The following is a 23906-nucleotide window of genomic DNA, read 5'->3' on the forward strand; positions in this document are numbered from 1 at the left end:
CTGCAACAGAAGTGAATGCTTTTAATGGGCTTATAAGCTGAAGACACAGCTAACGAAAGAATTTCTGAGATAGAGGATGTTTCAATATGAACCTCAAAAACTGAAAAACAAAAAAACAAAGACTGAAAAAGGAATACAGAACAAAATATCCAAGGACTGTGAGACAACCATGAAAGGTTAATTTAACACATAGTTGGAATACTAGAAGGAGAAGAAAGGAAAAAAAGGATCAGAAGAAATAATAATGACTGAGAATTTCTCCAAATTAATGTCAGACACCAAATTATAGATCCAGGAAGCTCAAAAATCACCAAACAGGCAAATGCAAACAAAACAAAACAAAACAAACAAACCAACACCTACGCATATCATTTTCAAAATACAACTAAATCAAAGATAAAGAAGCCCTGAAAGGAGCCAGAGCGAAAAACACCTTACCTATCTATAGAGGATCAAATAGAAGAATTGCATCAGCTTCTCCTCAGAAACCATGCAAGCAAGAAGAGAGTGGAGTGAAATGTTTAAAATGTAAAGAGAAAAACTACACACACTTAGAATTTTGAATCTTGTGAAAATTTCCTTCAAACATGAAGCAGAAATAAAGACTTTCCCAGCCAAACAAAAACTGAGGTAATTTGTTGCCAGTAGACCTGCCATGCAGGAAATGTTAAAACAAGTTCTTCAGTGAGAAGAAAAACAAAAATAAAAACAAAAAACCAAAAAATAGGTCAGCAACTCAGATCTATATAGGGGCCCCTGTGTGGCTTAGTCAGTTAAGCACTGGACTCTTAATTTTGGCTCAGATCATGATCTCACAATTGTGAGATCAAGCCTCACATCAGGCTCTGTGGTACATATGGAACCTACTATAGATTTTCTCTCTCCCTCTCCCCACCCAACTCACGCACATGCATGTGTGCTCTCTCTCTCTCTCTCAAAAAGAAATAAATAAACAAACAAACAAAAAAGTAAAACACCCTCAGACCTTCATAAATAAGAGTATCAAAGAAAGAATAAGTGAAGGTAAAATAAAAACTTTTTTTTTTCTCATTCTTAATTAAAGTAACAGGTAACAGTTCACCCAACAATGATACAGGGAACAGGCAGGAGGAATTAGGATAGTTTGTTATTACAACATACACTAAGTGGTATTGTTTGCAAGTGGACTTTGATTAGCTGTAGATGTATATTGCAAACTCTAGAGCAACAAATAAAAAAATGTGAAAAAAAAGTATAACTAATATACTAAGAAAAAATGGAATCACATAAAATGTTCAGCTAAAATCACAAAAGACAGAAAAAGTGGAAGACAAAGATAACAAAGACAAGAAACTTAAAAAAATAATAAATATGGTAGATATTCAACTAAATAATCCAACCAAAATGATAACCATGATTATTATGATTCATTAATATAATCATCAAGAGATTTGCAGATGCTTTAAAAGATAAGTCAACAAACTCTCATGTCTACATAGAAGTTAAATGATGAGCTTTTATAATAAGCAGGAAAAAATAATATAGAAAAAGGAAACTGAAATACATTAAGAGACAAGTATGTTTTTGGAGTAGTACTTTATATTTTAAGTAGTATCCATATAGCAAATTAAATGTAGGCTCCCAATGGTAAAGAACAGACTTTGTTACATTCATTTAAAACCTATAATCAGGGCACCTGGGTGGCCCAGTCAGTTAAGCATCTGACCTTTGGTTTTGGCTCAGGTCATGATCCATGGTTCATGAGATCGAGCCCCGCATCAGGCTCTGTGCTGACAGCACGGAGCCTGCTTGGGATTCTCTCTCCCTGTCTCTCTCTTTTCCCCTCCCCTGGTCAAAATAAATAAATAAACCTTATTTATTTATCTCTCTCTCAAAATAAATAAACTTTTAAAATAAATAAATAAAACTTATAATCAAATTATGCTGTCTCAGTCCTCCATTCGTTGTATTGGTAGGAAATAAAATCCTATTAATGTTGAAGTATCTCTTGTGACCCACATGATCATATAATATTTCAAGCTTATATGGGTTTGAAGATGCCTCTGGTGCCCCATGTCACATTGCTCCAGCTCACCTGTTATTACAGCCACAGATGTGGTGGATAGTTATGTGGAATTTCAGACGAGTGTTAATGCTGACAGTATCCCACAGGATACGTATGCTATGTCTCTATCCAGTTTTCTACCCAGGACCTAGGAGTTTCTCCCACATCTCAGAAGTCCATTTATAATGAGATACTAAATACAGAAAGCAACAAGTTACTGTAAGAGTATATTACCATTCATACACATACACACATACTCACATGTATATATGTATATATATATATATATATATATATATACATGTATATATATATATGTATATATATACATGTATATATATACATGTATATATATGTATATATATGTATACATAAAGTAATTTCTTATTTTTTGGGTTAGTCATTGTTATGGGTTGAATATATACCCCAAAATTCACATGTTAAAATCCTCCAAAACCACAGAAGAAGGGAGATAATAAAGATTAGAGCAGAAATCAATGATATCAAAAACAAAACCAAAAAACAAAATGGATCAATGAAGCTAGAGGCTGATTCTTTGAAAGAATTAATAAAATTGATAACCCCCTAGCCATATTAATCAAAATGAAAAAGGAAATGACCCACATAAATAAAATCTCAAACGGTAAAGGAGGGATCACAACCAACACTGCAGAAATACAAACAATAATAAAAGAATATTTTGAGCAATTATATGTCAACAAATTGGGCAATCTGGAAGAAATGGATTAATTCCTAGAAACATATAAACTCCCAAAACTGAAACATGAAGAAGTACAAAATTTGAACAGACCCATAACAAGTAAAGAAATTAAATCAGGGGGTTGCCTGGGTGGCTCAGTTGGTTAACCTTCCGACTTTGGGTCAGGTCATGATCTCAGGGTTTGTGGGTTCAAGTCCCACTTCAGGGATCTGTGATGCAGCTTGGAGCCTGGAACCTGTTTTGGATTCTGTGTCTTCCTCTCTCTCTTCCCCTCCCCTGCTCACTCTCTGTCTCTCTCTCAAAAATAAATAAACATTAAAAAAATTAAAAAAAATTAAATCAGTAATCAAAAATTTTCCAACAAACAAGAAGTCAGGACTGGGTGTCTTCCCAGGGGAATTCTATCAAACTATAAAGAGTTAATACTTATTCTTTTGAAGCTGTTCCAAAAAATAGAAATGGAAGGAAAAATTCCAAACTCATTCTTTAAGGCCAACATTATCCTGATTCCAAAAATAGACAACGACTAAAAAGGAGAATTACAGAAATTTCTCCTAAATTACAGAAAATTCTCCTAAAAAGGAGAATTACAGACAAATATCTCTGATGAACATGGATGCAAAAATTCTCCACAAGATACTAACAAATCACATCCAACAGTACATTGAAAGAATTATTCACCATGATCAAGTGGGATTTATTCCTGGGCTTCAGAGTTGGTTCAATATCCACAAATCAATCAATGTGATATATGACATTAATACAAGAAAAGAACCACATTATTCTTTCAATAGACTAAGAAAAAGCATTTGACAGAACACAGCATTCCTTCTTGATAAAAATCCTCGAGAAAATAGAGATAGAAGGACATCCCTCAACATTGTAATGTCCATATATGAAAAACCCACAGCTAATATCATTCTCAATAGGGAAAAAACTGAGAGCTTTTCCCCTAAGGTCAGGAACACAACAGAGATGTCCACTCTCACTACTGTTGTTCAACAGGTACTGGAAGTCCTGGCCTCAGCAATCAGACAACAAAAATATATAAAAGACATCCACATAAGAAAGGGAGAAGTCCAACACTCACTGTTTACAGACAACATGATACTTTATGTGGAGAACACAAAATACTCCATCAACTGCTGGAACTGATCCATGAATTCAGCAATGTCTCAGGATATAAAATCAATATGCAGAAATCAGCTGCATATCTATACACCAATAATGAAGCATCAGCAGGAGAAATCGAGGAATGGATCCCATTTACAATTGCACCAAAACCACAAAATACCTAGGAATAAACCTAACCAAAGAAGTAAAAGACCTGTGTGCTGAAAACTGTAGAAACTTAATGAAATATATTGAAGACACAAAGAAATGGAAAAATATTTCACGCTCATGGATTGAAAGAACAAACCTTGTTAAAATGTCTATACTAACTAAAGCAGTCTATACATTCAGTTCAATCCCTGTCAACATTACACCTGCGTTTTTCTCAGAGCTAGAACAAATAATTTTAAAATTTGAATGGAACCAGAAAGGACCCTGAATAGCCAAAATAATGGTGGATAGTCATAGCTAAAGGCATCACAATTCTGGACTTCAAGCTGGATTACACAGCTGTAATTATGAAGACAGTATGGTACTGGCACAAAAACAGACACATAGATCAATGGAACAGAATAGAGAACCTAGATATGGACTCACAAATGTATGGCCAACTAATCTTTGACAAAGCAGAAGAAAATATCTAATGGAAAAAAAAATGTTTCTCCAGCAAATGGTATCGGGAAAACCGGACAGTGACACACAAAAGAAACTGGACAATTTTTTTATACCATACACAAAAGTCAGCTCAAAATGGATGAAAGACCTAAATGTAAGATAAACAAACGAACAAAAACCCATCAAAATCCTAGAGGAGAAAACAGGCAACAACCACTTTGACCATGGCCACACCAACTTCTTACTCAACATGTCTCCAGAGGAAAGGGAAACAAAGCAAAATTGAACTATCAGAACCTCATAAAGTTAAAAAGCTTCTGCATAGCAAAGGAAACAATCAACAAAACTAAAAGGCAACTGACAACATGGGGGAAGATATTTGCAAATGACATTGGCTAAAGGGTTAGTATCCAAAATCTATGAAGAACTTACCAAACTCAACACCCAAACAACAAATAATCCAGTGAAGAAATGGGCACAAAACATGAACAGACGCTTTTACAAAGACACATCCAGATGGCTAACAGACACATGAACAGATGCTCAACATCACTCGTCATCAAGGAAATACAAATCAAAACCATGACCAGGTACCACCTTACCCCCTGTCAGAATGGTTAAAACCAACAACTCAGGAAACAACAGATGTTGGCAAGGATGTGGAGAAAGGGGAAATCTTTTATGCTCTTTGTGGGAATGCAAACTAGTGCAGCCACTCGAGAAAACAGTAAGGAGGTTCTTCAAAAAATTAAAAATAGATCTACCCTATGACCCAGCAATTGCACCACTAGGTATTTATCCAAAGGATACAAAAATGCTAATTGAATGGGCACATGCACTCAATGTTTCTAGTAGCACTATTAACAATAGCCAAATTATGGAAAGAACCCAAATGTCCATTGACTAATGAATAGGTAAAGAACATGTGGTATATATATACAATGGAATATTACCAGTGATCAAAAAGAATGAAATCTTGCCATTTGCAACAATGTGGGTGGAACTAGAATGTATTATGCTAAGTGAAATAAGTCAGTCAGAGAAAGACAAATATGTTATTTCACTGATGTGAAATTTAAGAAAAAAAATAGGTGACCATAGGGAAGGGAAGTTAAAGTAAGATAAAAACAGAGAGGAGGCAAACCATAAAAGACTAAAATACAAAGAACAACTGAGGGTTGCCGGAGGGGTATTGGGTTGGGGGATAGGCTAAATGAGTGATGGGCATTACTGAGGGCACTTACTGGGATGAGCATAGGGTGTTATATATAAACTATGAATCACTAAATTCTACTCCTGAAATCATTATTACACTATATGTTAACAACTTCAATTTAAATTAAAAAAATAAAATAAACCCTATCCCCCAATGTATTAGGACTTCCAGCCTCCAGAACTATGAGAAATAAACCTTAGCTGGGAATATGTGCATGGTGCAGTTAAATTTGCAGGGGGGGGGGGGAGGGTATGTACATGCATTTGTCCATGAATGACCTCAAAACACCACAAATATTAATTTTCTAGCAGGTGAAATTTGAAAATGTGGAATTCATGAATAATGAGCAATTATATGGTCATATTTAGACATATTTTAACTTACAACTATAACAAATAAGTTTCTCTATCCACAGATATTATTCCATCCTCTCAATATATGTCATCCAGATCAATTGGGGGAAAAAAAAAACAAATAATTGACCTCTTTATGTCATAGAAATAAATTGAAAATAGCTATCTTTGTTCCTTGTGGAATTATACTATATGGGGAAATGATTTTTCAACTGCCATGTACTATATATCTAAACAATCAGAGGAATGTTAGAATCCTAGGTAGGTTTTATAGTGGTTCACTCTAAAACATCATTGCCTTTTATAAAAAGCAATTATGAATAGATTTTGTTGCTATACTAGTGTCTCCTTTAACACAATCTGATTTTAAGATATATGAACCTTTTTTATTTGTACTTAATTTAGCCACTATGTGAAACCAAAGTTTGTGTAACAAGATCTTACTGTGTTGGTAAGACATCTTCAAAGCATTTTTACATCAATGTATCTCTTTCTTCCTTTTCACTCCCACATTCCTTTGACAATCTACTGTCCACTGAGATTAAAGTCTCTAGACAAGTTTACTTAGAAGAGCAAAGGATGAATAGAAATAGTAACTTCATATAGAGATCATTTGCAGGCTCACCAACTCCATTTCTTCTATTTTCTCATGCAGGAAATATATTTGAATTGTTAGACTATGAAGGCCCTGATTTTTTTAACTTTAATATGGAAATGAATTTCTGACTCGAGAAAATGCTGTCAATTTTTAAATTTATTTGGCTTCTTCCATATACATTCCTGTGAATCCTTCATATTTCTGTTTAGTCCCTTGTGGAAATATATTATTTATATTGAACTAGGAACTGACACTATACTACAACTCTTTCTCCAAATCACTTAATTTTAAAAGATGGAGTAAAGGAAAGACATGTTTACTTGAAAGACCGGTTTTTTGAGCTAAGCATTTACCTTTTGCCTGTGTATATTTTCTTTGCTTTCAGCCCTGAAGCAAAATGAGAAAGAAAAAAAGTACTACAGAAAAGACTTATTGCTCTATCTGGCATTTTTGCTGCAATTTAGACAAATAGTGGAAACTTAAAATTATAAAGATCAAAATATCTAAGTTCCTGTCTGAAGAGGCTCCATGAACTATTTAGTGCAGTGAGCTTAGAGGAAATGAAGAATTGCTTAATATTCCCTTTCGTATTAGAGAATGCCATGGCCCTATAGAGAAAATTGTTCCATAGACTGAAATTTTTCTATCACTATTTATTATCAGTATCTCCCTGGGGAAAAAAATTCTGATCAGCTATAAAATAAAGGTGGATGACTGGTAAGGTTAGATAATGTAAGGTGTTAGAACGGCCAAGACTTTACCCATTATCTCATTTCCCCAAATCTGTCTACAAATAATGACCTATTCTTCACAGAGCAGAGTAACTAAATTCTGAAATTCTTCCATACTTTTTTGTGGTATAATAATCATAAAAAAACTACTAAGAATCAGTATTTATTACCAGTATTTTGCACTATTAAATTTTATACCTAGAACTTAATAGCTGTTTGACTTTGGTCAAGTCATTTTCCTTCTCTGGCCCCAGTTTCCTTAACTGCTTTAATGGATACAGTAATACTTTCTCTTTTTATGGCATAGAATTTTGGTATTAAATAAATGGTGCTCCCTAAAGTTCAAGCTGTTCGACAGGTATAGTTCTCTAGAATATTTGGGCAATATGATTTGAATAATTCACACCTGAGAAATAAAAATGTGTAACCAAATTTTAATTGAAAAAATTTTAAGTTTACTTATTTATTTTGAGAGAGAGAGAGAGAGAGAGAGAGAGGAACAGACTGAGATTGGGAGAGAGAGAATCTCAAGCAGGCTCCAGACTGTCAGCATAGAGCCTGATGTGGGACTGAAACCTATCAGCTGTGAGATCATGACCTGAACCTAAATCAAGAGTTGGATGCTTAACAGAATGAGCCACCCTGGCATCCCTAAATTGAAATTTCGAACAACAAATCTGCAAAAGAACCCCCTGCCCTAAAATCACCATATGTAAAATTTACAAAGGAAGTCAATCAAAAATGGTGTCATGACTTTTGGAACCTTGGATAAAACGAGGCAATAAAAATGGTTTGGAGCTGAAGATATCCTTCTGGGAAGAGTGATAGGCTTTAAGTCCTCATTTTACTTCATGTGGAAAGTAAAGGAGGAGGCTGACTCTTGCTTCTGTTGTAGGGATGGAAGCTTCTTATGGTTCCTATTTCCTGCAGCTGAGCACAATAGATTCTTGTTACCTGACCCATTCTTACAAAGCCAGGTAGGTTACAGAAGAGGGAGAAGTGATAGGGTGAGCTTGCATTTCCAGAATTTGTTGGGGACAAAGGATGTCTTAGTGTGTATCATGCTGAAAAAAAAAAAAAAAAAAAAAGAATTACCTTACAGACATTTTTCTCCCTTTATAAGTGGGCTGCCTAGAGAGGTGGACAAACCCAGAATCAAGAAGCTGGAAATGAATATAGAATTCTTTGGGACTAAAAGAATAGGAATTGATCTATTGGAATAGATGCTATTCTGCCCAGGAAAGAGGACCCAGTAATTATGCCCAGTGAAAGTCATAGTTAAATATTAGCCATTCCCAGAGGATAAACTAAATTTTGAGATGAAACAGTTTAAGAAAACCTTATCTGTGCTCTTATTACTCTTTCTTCCTTTTTTACCATATTTGACCCAGAAGGGTTCACATTTGGTAGCAAGCCAAAAGGGAGGAGAAAAAGAGAAAAACAAGTCAGAGGAACAAAGAATCCAGCTTTCTAACTACATGTCATTTTCCTACTATGAGTTTTCATTTGGTATCAGTTTTAAGCTGTTCAAATGAAAATTTACTGTCAAACCAGCTTACATTTTATGATTCATATCTTTTAATGCACATCATATATATTGAATAGAGACTGTATCTGTGACACAGTGACTCTTAGCCTGCCATTTTCATGCACAAAGTGCATGAACTTTTTAAAGTTTTCATTTTATGTCAAGGGAAAACCTTCCCCTACCAAAGGAAACTTAATGGAAACAGTGGAAGACACAAGAGTGAAGTTGAATTTTGACCATGCCATGAGTAAAGTGTGTGCATCATTTCTGTAATGATGGAATAAAAAACAAGGAAATCAAGCCCATCCTTTTTTCCCCACTCTTAAAAAAATTTTTTTCTTAATGTTTATTTATTTTTGAGACCAAGAGAAATAGCATGAATGGGGAGGGGCAGAGAGAGAGGGGGACACAGAATCTGAAGCAGGTTCCAGGCTCCCAGCTGTCAGCACAGAGCTGGATGCAGGGCTTGAACTCACAAACTGTGAGATCATGACCTGAGTTGAAGTCAGACATCTAACCGACTAAGCCACCCTGGTGCCCTGCTTAACTCCCACCCTTAAATGGGATTCAGTTCAGAAACCCTGCAATGCTTCTCATAGTCTCTTTGCCCAGTCACTTTTACCTTTTCCCATTTTTCTTACCATCCATATTGTCTAGAACCTCTTAATCACTAATCTCTTACCCTTCAGAGCTCATTTCTGCCCTCAGCACATGGTGTTTTACATGTCTTGTCATGTCATTGTTCTTTTATTTTTTCATTGTGTATGTCCACATAAATTCTTCAACAGATTCTTATTTTTTCCTTATAATTGTTTAAAGAATTTAGGGGCACCTGGGTAGCTCAGTCAATTAAGCATGTGACTTAGGCTCAGTCATGATCTTGTGGTTCACAACTTCGAGCCCTGCATCGGGCTCTGTGCTGACTGACAGTTCAGATCCTCGAGTCTGCTTCGGATCTGTGTCTCCCTCTCTCTGCCCCTCCCCCTTCTCATTCTAATTCTCTCTCTCTGTCTCTCTCTCTCTTTCTGTCTCAAAAATAAATTAAAACATAATTCTTATTTATTTTTAATTTAATTTAATTTTTTATTTTTTTTCTCCAAGATTTTATTTAAAGTCAAGTTAGTTAACATATAATATAGTACTGGTTTCAGGAGTAGAATTTAGTGATTCATTAATTGCATAAAACACACAGTGCTCATCACAGCAAGTGCCCTCCTTAATACTAGCACCCATTTAGGCCATCCCCCCAACCACCTCCCCTTCAGCAACCCTCAGTTAGTTCCCTATAGTTAAGAGTCTCTTATGGTTTGCCTACCTCTCTGTTTTCAATTGTATTTTTCTTTTCATTCCCCTATGTTCACTGTTTTCTTTCATAAATTCCACATATGAGTCAAATCATATGGTATTTGTCTTTCTCTGACTCATTTCACTTAGCATAATACACTCTAGTTCATCCACATCATTGCAAATGGCAAGATTTCATTTTTTTTGTTGATGGCTGAGTAATATTCCTCTGTGTGTGTGTGTGTGTGTGTGTGTGTGTGTGTGTGTGTGTACACACACCACATCTTCTTTATCCATTTAGCAGTCAGTGGCTATTTGGGCTCTTTCCATAATTTGGCTATTGATGATAATGCTGCTATAAACACGGGGATACGTGTGCCCATTTGAATCAGTATTTTGTGTCCTTTGGATAAATACCTAGCAGTACAATTGCTGGGTCATAGAGTTGTTCTCAATTTAACTTTCTGAGGAACCTCCACAATGATTTCCATTTGGCAGCACCATTTTGCATTCCCACCAACAGTACAAGAGGGTTCCCCTTTCTCTCCATCCTCACCAACATCTGTTGTTTCCCGAGTTGTTAATGTTAGCCATTCTGACAGGTGTGAGGTCGTATTTCCTTGTGGTTTTGATTTGTATTTCCTTGATGATCAGTGATATTGAGCATTTTTTTTTCCATGTGTCTCTTAGCCATAGGTTTGTGTTCTTTGGAGAAATGTCTGTTCGTGTCTTCTGATCATTTCTTAAATGGATTATTTATTTTTTGTGTGTTGAGTTTGATAAGTTCTTTATAGATTTTGAATACTAACCCTTTATCCAATGTGTCATTTACAAATATTTTCTCCCATTCCATTGTCTGGCTTTTAGTTCTGTTGATTGTTTTCTTCACTACACAGAAGCTGTTTACCTTGATGAAGTCTCACTAGTTCATTTTTTTTTTTAAATTTCCCTTTCTTCCACAGATGACTAGTAAGAAGTTGCAGTGGCTGAGGTCAAAGGACTTTGATGGTTTCCTGTCTCACATTTAGATCTTTCATCCATTTTGAATTTATTATTGTGTGTGGTATAAAAAAGTTGTCCAGTTTCATTCTTTTGCATGTTTCTGTCCACTTTCCCCAACACTATTTGCTGAAGAGACTGTCTTTTTTCCATTAGATATTCTTGCCTGCTTTGTAGAAGATGAGTTGACCATATCGTTTTACATCATTTTTGGGTTCTCTAATCTGTTCCAGTGATCTATGTGTCTGTTTTTGTGCCAGTACCATACTGTTTTGATGATTACAGTTTGGTAATACAGTTTGAAGTCCAGAATTGTGATGCCTCCATCTTGGTTTTCCTGTTCAACATTACTTTGGCTATTTGGGGTCTTTTCTGGTTCCATACATATTAGAGAACTGTTTGTTCTAGCTCTGTAAATAATGCAGGTGTAATCTTATAGGGATTGCACTGAATGTGTAGACTGCTTTGGGTAGTATAGACATTTTAACAACATTTGTTCTTCCAATCCATGAGCATGGAATGCTTTCCCATTTCTTTGTCTTCTTTAATTTCTTCCACAAGCTTTCTATAATTTGCAGCGTATAGATCTTTCACCTCTTTTGTTAGGTTTATTCCTATGTATCTTACGGTTTCGGTGCAATTGTAAATGAGACTGATGCTTTGATTTCTCTTTCTGTTGCTTCATTAATGGTATTCATATGCAACTGATATCTGTACATTGATTTTATATCCTGCGACTTTGCTGAATTCCTTTTTCAATTCTAGTAGTATTTTGGTGTGGTATTGCGGCTTTTCCACATAGAGTATCATGTCATCTGCAAAGAGTGAATGTTTGAATTCTTCCTTGCCAATTTGGGTGCCTGCCTTTTATTTCTTTTTGTTGTCTGATTGCTGAAGTTAGGACATCCAATAATATGTTGAACAGCGATGGGGAGAATGAATATCTCTGTCGTGGTCCTGACCTTATGGGGAAAGCTCTCAGTTTTTCCCCATTGAGGTTGATATTAGCTGTGGGTCTTTCATATACGGTCTATATGCTATTGAAGGATGTTCCTTCTGTCCCTACTTTCTTGAGGGTTTTTACCAAGAAAAGATGTTGTATTTTGTCAAATGCTTTTTCTGCATCTATTGAGAGAATCATATGGTTCTTATCCTTTCTTTTATTAATGTAGTGTATGATATTGATTTATTTGCAGTATTGAACGATCCCTGCATCCCAGGAATAAATTCCACTTGATCGTGGTGAATAATTCTTTTAATGTACTGTTGGATTTGATTTTCTAGTATTTTGTTGAATATTTTTTTATCCATGTTCATCAGGGAAATTGGTCTGTAATTCTCCTTTTTAGTGGAGTCTTTGGTTTTGGAATCAAGGTAATGCTGACCTCATGGAATGAGTTTGGAAGTTTTTCTTCCATTTCTATTTTTTGGAAGTGTTTCAGAATAGGTAGTAACTCTTCTTTATAGTTTGGTAGAATTTCCCTGGAAATCCACCCAGTCCTAGAACCTTGTTTGGTTAGGTTTGTTAGGTTATGTGTTTGAGACTTTTCTTCCTTCTTGATAAGCACCTGTATTGCTATATGTCTCCCTCTTATGACCATTGCAACCCAAAGGTTTTGGACTCTCATATTTTCATTTTCATTGCTTCCATGTATGTTTTTTTTTTTAATTTCTTATTTAATTCCCTGATTAACGCATTCATTCTTTAGTAGGATGTTCTTTAATCTCCATGTGTTTGTGGTCTTTCCAAATATTTTGTTGTGGTTAACTTCAAGATTCATAGTTTTGTCATCTGAAAATATGCATGGTATGATCTCAATCTTTTTGTACTTTTTGAGGCCTGATTTGTGACCCTGTATGTAATATAATCTGGAGAATGTTCCATGTGCACTCAAGAAGAATGTGTATTTTGCTGTTTTAGGGTGAAATGCTCTGAATATATCTGTTAAGTGCATCTGGTTTAGTGTGTCATTCAAAGTGATTCCTTGTTGATTTTCTATTTAGATGATCTGCCCATTGATGTAAGTGGGGTGTTAAAGTACCCTACTATGATTCTATTATTATCAATGAGTTTCTTTAATATATTATTATTTGATTTGTATATTTGACTTCTCCCATGTTGGGGCATAAATATTTATAATGTTAGATTTTCTTGTTGGATAGACCCCTTTATTATGATATGGTGCCCTTCTTCATCTCTTATTAAGTCTTGTTTAAAATCTAGTTTGTCTGATAAAAGTATGACTGCTCTACCTGTCTTTTGATGCCAGTTAGCATGATAAATGGTCTAGAAGGGTCTTGTGATTACACAGTTGGATTTAAGGAATTTTCACACTGGCTTTTTTTGTTGTCAATTTTTTTTCTCCAGTTTGAGGAAGTAAGTTAGTGTATCTCACATATGGATATATGTTTAGAAACTGTCAACCTGTTTTTTCCCCAGACTTATTGAGGTATAATTGACAAATTGAAACTTTCAACTTTTTAAGTCCTGCAGATAGCTGTGGTTTGCATTATATTATTTTGTTCTGATCCTTTGTTGACCAACATATCTGCCTACCATTTTCTCCATCCCAATGTTAGAGTTACCAACAGTGAGAATCTGGTTGTCCTTCATAGTATAAATTATTGTTTATTACAGTATTACTTATTATTTCTAATTGTATATTATGCCAATGTAATTTTAGCTTAAGTGCTTCCAAGCTTTGAAGCTTCACTCGTGGCTTACTGACAGAGAGCCCAAGAGTATAGTTCTTCCATTTGGAGCACAAAGACAGAACAATTTTCCCTGGGTCACTGGCATTCAGTATTGAATTCAGAATATGAATTCCAGTCACTGTCCACCTTGTCAAATACTTGTTGTATTCCTATACATAAATGTCAGGCTTTATGGCTTTCGGTCAGAATTGACCCTTATGACAGTCACTGTAAACTCTCACAAGCTGCCAGTGGCTTTCGCTTCGTTTCTCCTTCTGTGATTTCCGAGGCATAGTCTAACCATAATTCAGAATCACTTTATTTGGCTCCTAGTTCATTAAATTCCTCCAACTTCTCAAGTTTTTCTATTACTGGTTCCTATGCCAGCATTTCTGAAGCTTACTTTCTTCATAGGTCTATTATCTTTGCACTTGTCCCCCTAACAATAGTATTTGCAATAACAGAACCCGGCATTGGCCTTGAATCAGCTTTAAGAAATCTGAGATTACATCTCAATAGTTATACAAAGAGACTCAATTTGTTAATGAACAGGGAGTGAAAATTATTTTTCAGTCTTCTTTTTAAAGTTTTTCTCTAAATTTAGCAAGCTTCTGCATCTCTGAATACATTAAGTTATCTGCATGAAACATACAATTTCAAATAACACATACTGCATGATTTGCAAATTTGAATTCTTCATTCTTTCCAAAATACTGCTAAGATGTTTCACTGCTCCAATGCCTCATAATTAAAGATTCATTGCCATGTCCCATGTTCCACAATTTGACTCAGGAGAGTGTAGAGGAAGGTGTTAACCTGGGTGTACCTGACCATCACTTGTCTCAGAGAAGCCTATTGGCCTCCTCAAATCCTTCTTATTTTTCTTTCTTTCTTTTTTTTTTTTTTCTTGTTTGCCTTCTCAGATTCTGAACCTGTTGAAAGAGGCCAATGGTGCTTAATCTCTAAACATTATCAGAGCCACAAAACACTTTTTAAAAGCAAGAAATGAATTTTAAAAAAGTTTCTATCATTTATATTTATCCTTTAAACATTATGGGAGGGATCCTAGAGGTAAAGCCACAGAATACTTTTTCTTTTCTCAATTTCTTCAAGGCTTTTATTTTCTAGAGATTCTCATTTACTCACCCCTCCCACCTCCCTTATCCCCACCTCCTCTACATTTCCTGTGCAGTGTGTAGCTCCTTCTCTGGGGTTCTTCTTTACTAATTACCCCAGCCCTTTGCTATGTAGATTTATTTAGTACTTCTTGCTAAACTGTTCTAGTTCTCTTCCTTCTCTCAGATTCTGTACTTTTCTGATTATTCTTTGATTCTGCATCATTCTGCAAGGCAGGAATGAAAATAGTTACTTATTGCAGTTTTTCTTTCAAGAGCATTGTGAATATTTCTGCTTCTATGGTTTTCTTTTTTCTTTTTTTAATTTTTAAATTTTATTTAAATCCAAGTTATTTCACATATAGTGTAATAACGATTTAAGGAGTAGAATTTAGTGATTTGTCACTTACATATAACACCCAGTGCTCATCCCAACAAGGGTTCTTCTTAATGTCAACACGCCTCCAGCAACCCTCAGTTTGTTCTCTATATTTAAGAGTCTCTTATGGTTTGCCTCCCTCTCTTTTATTTTTCCTTCCCTTCCCCTATGTTCACCTGTTTTGTCATGAAAACTATACCAATAAAGAGATATAGATTATGTGAGAGTGTGACAAGACATTTTCATAGGATCAATTAAAATCTTTATGAAAATGGTCATATTACCAGATACCTATTGGGAAGTCTAAAAATTCATGGAATTAAAGTGATTCTATATCGAGTTAATTTTTTTACCTCAACTTAAATTTAAATGGCAATATCATGGTGACGGCCCGTGCCTTTCCAATGCCTTTTTATTCTGATAACATTTCCGAAATGAAATACTTCTCTTTATTTCTTGGGTTACTCTATTTGTATACAATTTAGTTACATTCACATTTAGGGAAAGATAATAATATCTATAAACTCTCTTTCGGTCCACTGAAGGACATTCCCAAGTGTCCTCTCTACAAATATATCTGGAATTGCTCAGGAGGGCTTATATGTTTTTATATTTTCAGTCCTGGTTAAACTGTTTTTTTCCATGTAGGTGGAGAGAGAATTGAGAGGTAGCCCTTAAGTCTTAACTTTTCAACTCCTGGTCTCCCAAGATAGCTGGACCAAAGAAATAAAATGCCCTTCTTAGTCTATCTCACTGTTACCACCACTGCCTTTTCAGATGTAAGAGATGTAAATTGTTTGTATTATATTATTTGAAAACACTTGAATTTGTTCTGGAGAACAAAAAAATCAAATAAATAGAACAATAGGAAAAACTTATGTGTTCAGTAAGGATAGTAATTAAATAAGTATTTTGTGAGAAACAAAATTCATAATGTATAAAGTACAGATAGTAAGTTAGTAAAACTGGGGAAATATGATTAAAAACAAAATCACCTCCCAAGATGATGTAGAAATCATCTCCACAAAGGTATAAAGAAAGAAAATGACTGTATTATTAAATAAGCATTAAATGATGATGTCATGCACATTTCAGGTAATCTGCTCAGAGATTACAAAGATCAAAAGCAATCTCATCCTTTGATATAGTTAAGCAGATACAACACATTACATACATGTTTTCAAGATAAACAAAAACTAGTTCTCAAGAAAAAGGATCTGAGAGCACCATCCTAAATGTGTATGGTACTTGGGGTGACCACTGTGTTAGCTAATTGACTTTATCCAGAGGAGAAACAATTATGCTATTTAAAAAAGTGATGCATGTACATACAATATTTCCATCCTTCATTTTATATGTTGGGTAAAGTCAGTATTATCCCTTTTAGTTTGCAAACACCTGGATGCAGAGATTACATCTTCTGGACTTAGAACGAAGGATGATTAAAAAATCTCATATTCCTGGCCATAGTTGAATATTCTCTTTAGTTCAGTTTCAATACCATAGAATTTTTCCACATCTGAATTTTATATATGCCCTTTATGCGCGCGCACACACACACACACACACACACACACACACACACATTACTCAAATGGTAATAGTGATTGTCTGATATTCTAAAAAAATTTTTTTAAAATGATCCAAAAAATAATGTAGGCTGTTCTCTAATGTAATTTATTTCTGGAATGCATGCCATGAAATAGATTGCCATAAGATTTTTTATTTTTACAAATACATTGAGGGTTTGTATCTCTTATAAAGATGAAGGGATAAATTAAACCAAAGAAATGACTAACCATAATTTGTGAAAAATACATATAATTTTAAAAATGTTTAATAATGTCACACTAGATGTCTTATATAGGTTTGAATATATATAAATATGTTATATTTGTATATATATACAACATATATATTGCATATACATATACATGCATTTATATCCAACATACATATTATATATACAATATACAGATATATGTATTATTCAAACCTATATAAGACATATACTATTATATTATAAACATACGTATATATACATATATAGTAAATGTCTTATATAGGTTTGAATATATAGAAATATAGCATGTATTTGTAGTATATATATTATAATGTTGTTCTCATTGAAGTCCCCAATTATTTCTCTTCCCATTATGCTTTAACCAACAATAGTAATTAATTACCCATTGTCTTTGATACTTCTGACCAATAAGTCTCTTTTTCCTGTATGTTGGTTTTGAGAATAAATTCAGATCTTTTTTTGCATTGCTTTCCTCCCAACCCCAGCTTTATTGAAGTATGATTTACAAGTAAAAATTCTATATATTTAAAGTGTACAATGTGATGATGCAATATGTATTGTAAAATGATTATCACAGTCAAGCTAATTAATGTATTCATCACCTTGTGTGTGTGTGTGTGTGTGTGTGTGTGTGTGTGTGTGTGGTGAGAACATTTAAGATCTACTCTCCTAGCAAATTACAAATACATAATACATCATTATTAACTATAGTCAACATGCTGTACATTAGGTCTCCAGAATATTCGTCTTTCAAGTGGAAGGTTCTACCCTTTGACCAACATTTCCCCTTTCTCCCACACCTTGCCCCTGGTAACTACCCTTCTACTCTCTGTTTCTATGAGCTTTAACTCTTTTAGATTCCACATAAGCAGGATCATGAAGTACATGTCTTTCTCTGACTTATTTCACTTAGTGTAAAGACCTCCAGTTTCATCTGTGGTGTCGCAAATAGGGGGATCATTTTTAAGGCTGAATCCATTCATCCGTCGTTGGACACTTAGGTTATTTCTATATTTGACTATTGTGGAAAATGTTGCAATGAATGTGGGGATGCAGATATCTCTTTAAGATAATGATTTTATTTTCTTTGGATATACACCCAGAGGTGAGATTACTAGATCATATGATAGTTCTATTTTGAATATTTTGAGAAACTTCTTTATTGTTTGTAAATGACTGTACCAATTTACATTCCTGCCAACAGTGTATCAACGTTCCCTTTTCTCCACATCTCACCAACAATTGTTATCTTTTTATATTTTGATGATCACATTGGTAACAGTTGTTAGAATATATTAGGATATATCATTGTGGTTTTGATTTGCATTTCTCTGATGAGTAGTGATGTTGAACATCTTGCATATACTTATTACCCATTTATATGACTTCTTTTAAGAAATGTCTATTCATGTCCTTTGCCCATTTTAGTCATATGTATGTATGTATGTATGTATTGCTATTTAGTTGTATAAGTTCCTTATGTATTTCGGTTATTGACCCATTATCTAATACATATCTGATATCTGTCATTCTGTGGTTTGCATTTTCATTTTCTTAATGTGTTTTTGTTTGTTTTGCTTTGCTTTGTTTTCGCTGTACAGAAACATTTTAATTTGATGTAGTTCCACCTGTTGTTGTTTTGCTCTTGTTGCCTGAGCATTTGGAGTCATATGCATAAACCACCCCAAGACCAATGTTAAGGAGCTTTTCACCTATGTTTTCTTGTAGGAGTCTTATGGTTTCAGGTCTTACATGACCATATGAGGGAGCATGTGGGTGGCATAGTCAGTTAAGTCTGGCTCTTGATTTCAGCTCAGTTCATGATTGCACGTTCATGAGACTCTCTCTCTCTCCCTCTCTCTCTCTGTCAAGAATAAATAAACTTAAAAAAATGAAGAATATGACTCTCTTTTACATTGATTCAGTGTTCACTATATCAGGAGGATTTCTGGTTACATACATTATCTTGGGTGTTAGCAGGCTAACAAAGCTTAGTTCCAGGGAACTCAAGGGGAATGAGCCAAGGATTACTACTGCTGATAATCTTCTAATCCCTAGCTCTACAGAATATGATGATAAATGTTTGGATTTTTCCATGGCCCTTCCAAATCCACTGAAGTTAGGAAATCCATTTAGTCATCCAAGTCTCTCACTAATATCCATGATTTATAGAGAAAAACTATTCTAGCACTTTTTAAAAAATAAGTTGTTCCACTCATCAGCAAATTTATCAAGACCTTGGTGAAAACTATGTCTTCTCATAAGTTTATAATGGAAAGACAAAATCTGCATTCATAGCCTCCAAAAATTATAGATTCTTCCCTGTACCTTTTACTAAATAATTTCTGGCATTTGAAATCTTTGTACCATGGACTACTGGTGAGTTGAGATCTCAGAAACATGTAGGAAGAAATTGGATTAAAACTAAAATATTTAATCCATGCCCTCTGGTGATTACATCTATATTAATAAATATCACATAATCTGAAAATTCTAGTCTTCATTTGGTTGGACCGTTTCTGAATTCATTTCCATAAATACTCTTCAGATTTATATCATTATGAAGTGGCAAACCTGTTCTTGGTATTTAGGCCCTCTCATATATTTATTATAAAATACTCGAAGGTATACTTGTTATTTTCAAATGCCTTAATTGTTTTTATTAAATTTTCTAAATGTTTATTTATTTTGAGAGGGAGACAGAGAGAAATCAGGAGAGGGGAGGGAAGAGAGAGAGGGAGTGAGAGAACCCCATGCAGGCTCTGCACTGTCAACGTGGAGCCTGATGTTGGACTTGATCCCACGAACCATGAAATCATGACCTGAGCTGAAACCATGAGTCAGACGCTCAACTGACTGAGTTACCCAGGTGCCCCTTAAATGCCTTAATTTTTATATTAGAGCTGCATTAGTTGATATTAAATGCAACTGATGTTATAATTTGGCAACTCCAGAATTGAATAGCAAGCGTTCTTTCTGTGTTCTTCAACTCTGTGCCTGTAGGTGATAAAAATATTTTTACCATGTTCATGGATGCTCCTTGTGCTTCAGTATATGATTTGACCTGAACGTTTTGGAAGTGAAGATGATAGTACTCTTTTCTTAAGCCATTCAGTGCTGTTTGAAGTAGTTATTACATATAATAATTATTTAAGTCCTCATGCCCTTTATACTATTGTATATTATAAGTACCTCAGTCTCTCAAACTTTGTCTTTCTCCTAGCTGACACAGTGATACATGAACTTGTAGTTTCACATCTGCATGCTGTATGTTTAGAGTTTCCTATCACTAAATATGTGGGGATGTGTTTTTCATTGTCTTCCAGATTCTTCCTGATTGTTGTGAACTTTGTTGCTACTTCCAGACCCAATTCATGGTGTCATAAGAGTTTCTGTTTTCAGACAACAGAAATTAACTCTGATTAATTCGAGAAGACAAAGTATTTGCCAGAAAAATAGCAGATACTCACAAATTAATTGGACATCTGATAAATGAGGGTTAAAAAATAGGGATGTAAGGAGACTAGGTAGTCAAGAACAAAATCACATTGCCCTACAGAATCAGTCTTATAACAGTGTGTTCTCTGAAATAACTCCTACATGGTAGTAGATACCTCCATGGGAACAGAATGAGCATGCTGCTACCGTCAATTCAGAATTGATGCTAGTGCTACTAGTGGTAAGGTGAATTTTAAAGATCCCTGCTTCTCTTAGTCACTTTTTCAAGACTTAAAATCCGTTCTAGTTATACCAGTTTGGCTGAGATTAGATTAAATGTATTATGTGGATAGATACAGATGTAGAAATATATCCAAGTATGTGAGCATAAATAGAGAGATACAGGTAGAACTGATAGATAGATAGATAGATGATAGATAGGTAGATAGATGAGAAAGTATGTGTGTGTGTATAATGCATTATATGCAGTATTTTTATAAATACAAAAAGTGCTTCACAAAGTACAGGCACAAAAACAGGGCTCAAAAATATTAGCTATTGTTTACTCAAAGAGACAAATGAACATTGTTTTCTTCCCTTAGATGTATTTATAATTACTCTTAACTGCTCTTTATTCTCTACTCTGCCCAGCTAAGAGAACTAGACATAAAGAAAGGAAATAATTTTTGCCATAACTATGGTCTACTTAGATCATGCCATTGTTATACATTATATGTACAAAAGTTATTAAACAAGAATACAGAATAATAAACAGAAAAAAGTATTTGAATGAAATAGAATGCACCATCTTATATTGACTTATAATAGTGCATTTAGGTGGCCTTGAAATAAATGTCCGTTCATATGATATGCAACTTTGAATTTTTGAATTAATCACACAGAATGTGTGATTAATATATATATATATGTTCTTAGGATCTTAGAGGTAAAATTATGCTGCTTCTCAGCACTTAATCTTTTTCTTGTTCTGTTCCTTTTTTGATATCATTCTATGACATAAATACAATTCAATGAAATGAAAAATTAGAAGAGTAAATTCAATGCATTATTGTTCATTATTATGTATTTTTACTTTCCAGTCATTCAAAACAGTGACAATTAAAATAGGAAAACATCTATAATATAAAGAACTTAGTAATCATATAATAGAATAATGTTTTCAATGAGTCTTCAAGAAAACTAGAGGCTATAAAACTTTTACTAATCTTGATTAAGGGTAGTATCCAACATTAATGGCACTAACACTAGATACTACATCCCTTCTCTGAGTCAATATTATTACAGCACCATCTTAGCTTGCTTGTTAAACAGCCATCATCATGGGAGATCAGCGTTGTAGTGGTTTATTAGTGACTGTCAGATGAATAATCCAGAAATGCCTATTTCAAAAATGTAATTTGTTAGATAATTTATATTCTTTTCTTCAGATGATGTCTTTCCTTCCGTGTCTGTAGAGTTTAACTTTCAAATTCAGTGAACTGTTATTACAGGTATCAAGTTTTAGAACTATTCCCTGCCTTTATATTTTTAGACACTCAACTGGTTGGATTATTTTAATAGAATTAATCACATATATCAGTCAATATGGTAATTCAGTCCAATCTTTTTTGTCTGACTTAATTCCACTGTCAAGACAGATAAAATGCCCCCAGCCTATTAACAAGGAAACTGAAAATAACTAACTATGCTTTGGGATTCGATGTTTCTTCAGGCAAGTCAGGTCACGCCTCAAAAAAAAAAAAAAAATCCTCCTTCCATATGAAAGTTAAAAAAATAATAAAACCCAGAAAAAAAATTAAATTGAAAAATTCAGCAGCCTGGATTTCTTGGCTCTGAACAATGCCATAAATTCATTTCAGGTAGAGGCCACAGAGAGCAATACTTTATTTCTCCCTTGAGTTCCATAAAATCAATGAAAATGAGACAGATGTTTGTCAAATTTTTTTGGAAGGTAGATGGCATAGAAAGCAAAGATTCCAGGTAATGAACACAGGTGCTGAAACGTGGATATTGCTGAAGGATTATTTGTTACATTTAAACATTTGGAACCTAAGAGATGTACCAGTCTGGGGTCAGATTCATAAAAGAGTTGAGCCCTTTCCCTGAATAAAAATAATAATAAATACAATGAAATAAGCTATCCTGGAAGCAGAAATAAATTATGCATTGAATGATGGAATAATGTTAAACGCTAACACTGCATGAGGAAGAAACCTCCTAAATGAATGAGGTCATTTTTACCATGTTTTCTATAAATTGGTGGGAAGTAACACATCTGAGGTTGGATACTTGCCATTTTCTTTGTAAAACTGCCCCATCCTGTGGAATTTCAATGTATGGATGAGAAAGATCAATAAAACAATGTTGTAATTCACAGCTATAAGCACAAAGAAATAATTCTATCAGAAAGTGAATCACGTGGGTAGAATATCATCATAGATTTGATAAATGGTAATGAATTTCCTTTCAGGGAAGTACCAAACACCAGAAGCAGAAAATATTACCTATGAATTTTGCACTATACAGAGAACTGTGCTTCTTTTTAAAAACCTTGGAAGCTAGAGAACAGAGTATTTTCAGGGAAATTTCATGCTATGTTGATTCAATGAAAGATGTCTGAAAACTTTTAGTTTGGAATATAAATAACTATAGTTACTATACAGTATCTTGTTTGACAAAATCTATTTTTTTAATGTACTACTTAGCTTTCTTTGCTTCTCTTAGAGAACTTTTCTGAAGGCCTTCTTAATTACAAAGTTTGCTTGAGGGAAGAACTTTATTTTTCTTATTTGGCTTCTACTATTGAATGCCCACAATGTTTGGGATGAAAATGAAAGCTTCTGACAACCAGAAAATAAATGTCTATCAGATGACATGATGCTGAACATTCCATAGTATCTATATACTTTTGTGTTTCCAGGTGATTGATTGATACGTATTGGGAATGTAGAAAAGCATGTAGTTATAGAAATCACTTTTGATGCTGAAAGAGGCTACCGGTGGGAATATATCTAGGTTTCATGTAGCACAAAGATAAATGTTGATACCTCAGGGCACCTGGGTGACTCAGTCAATTAAGCGTCCGACTTTGGCTCATGTCATGATCTCAGGGTTGGTGAGTTTGAGCCCCGAATTGGGCTTTCTGCTGTCAGTGCAGAGCCCACTTCAGATGTTCTGTCTCCCTCTCTCTCTACCCCTCCCCCACTCTCTCTCTCTCAAAAATAAACAAACATTGCATAAAAAATTTAATAAA

This window comes from Panthera leo, chromosome D1 (assembly GCF_018350215.1).
Source record: "Panthera leo isolate Ple1 chromosome D1, P.leo_Ple1_pat1.1, whole genome shotgun sequence".
In the NCBI taxonomy this organism is placed as follows: domain Eukaryota; kingdom Metazoa; phylum Chordata; class Mammalia; order Carnivora; family Felidae; genus Panthera; species Panthera leo.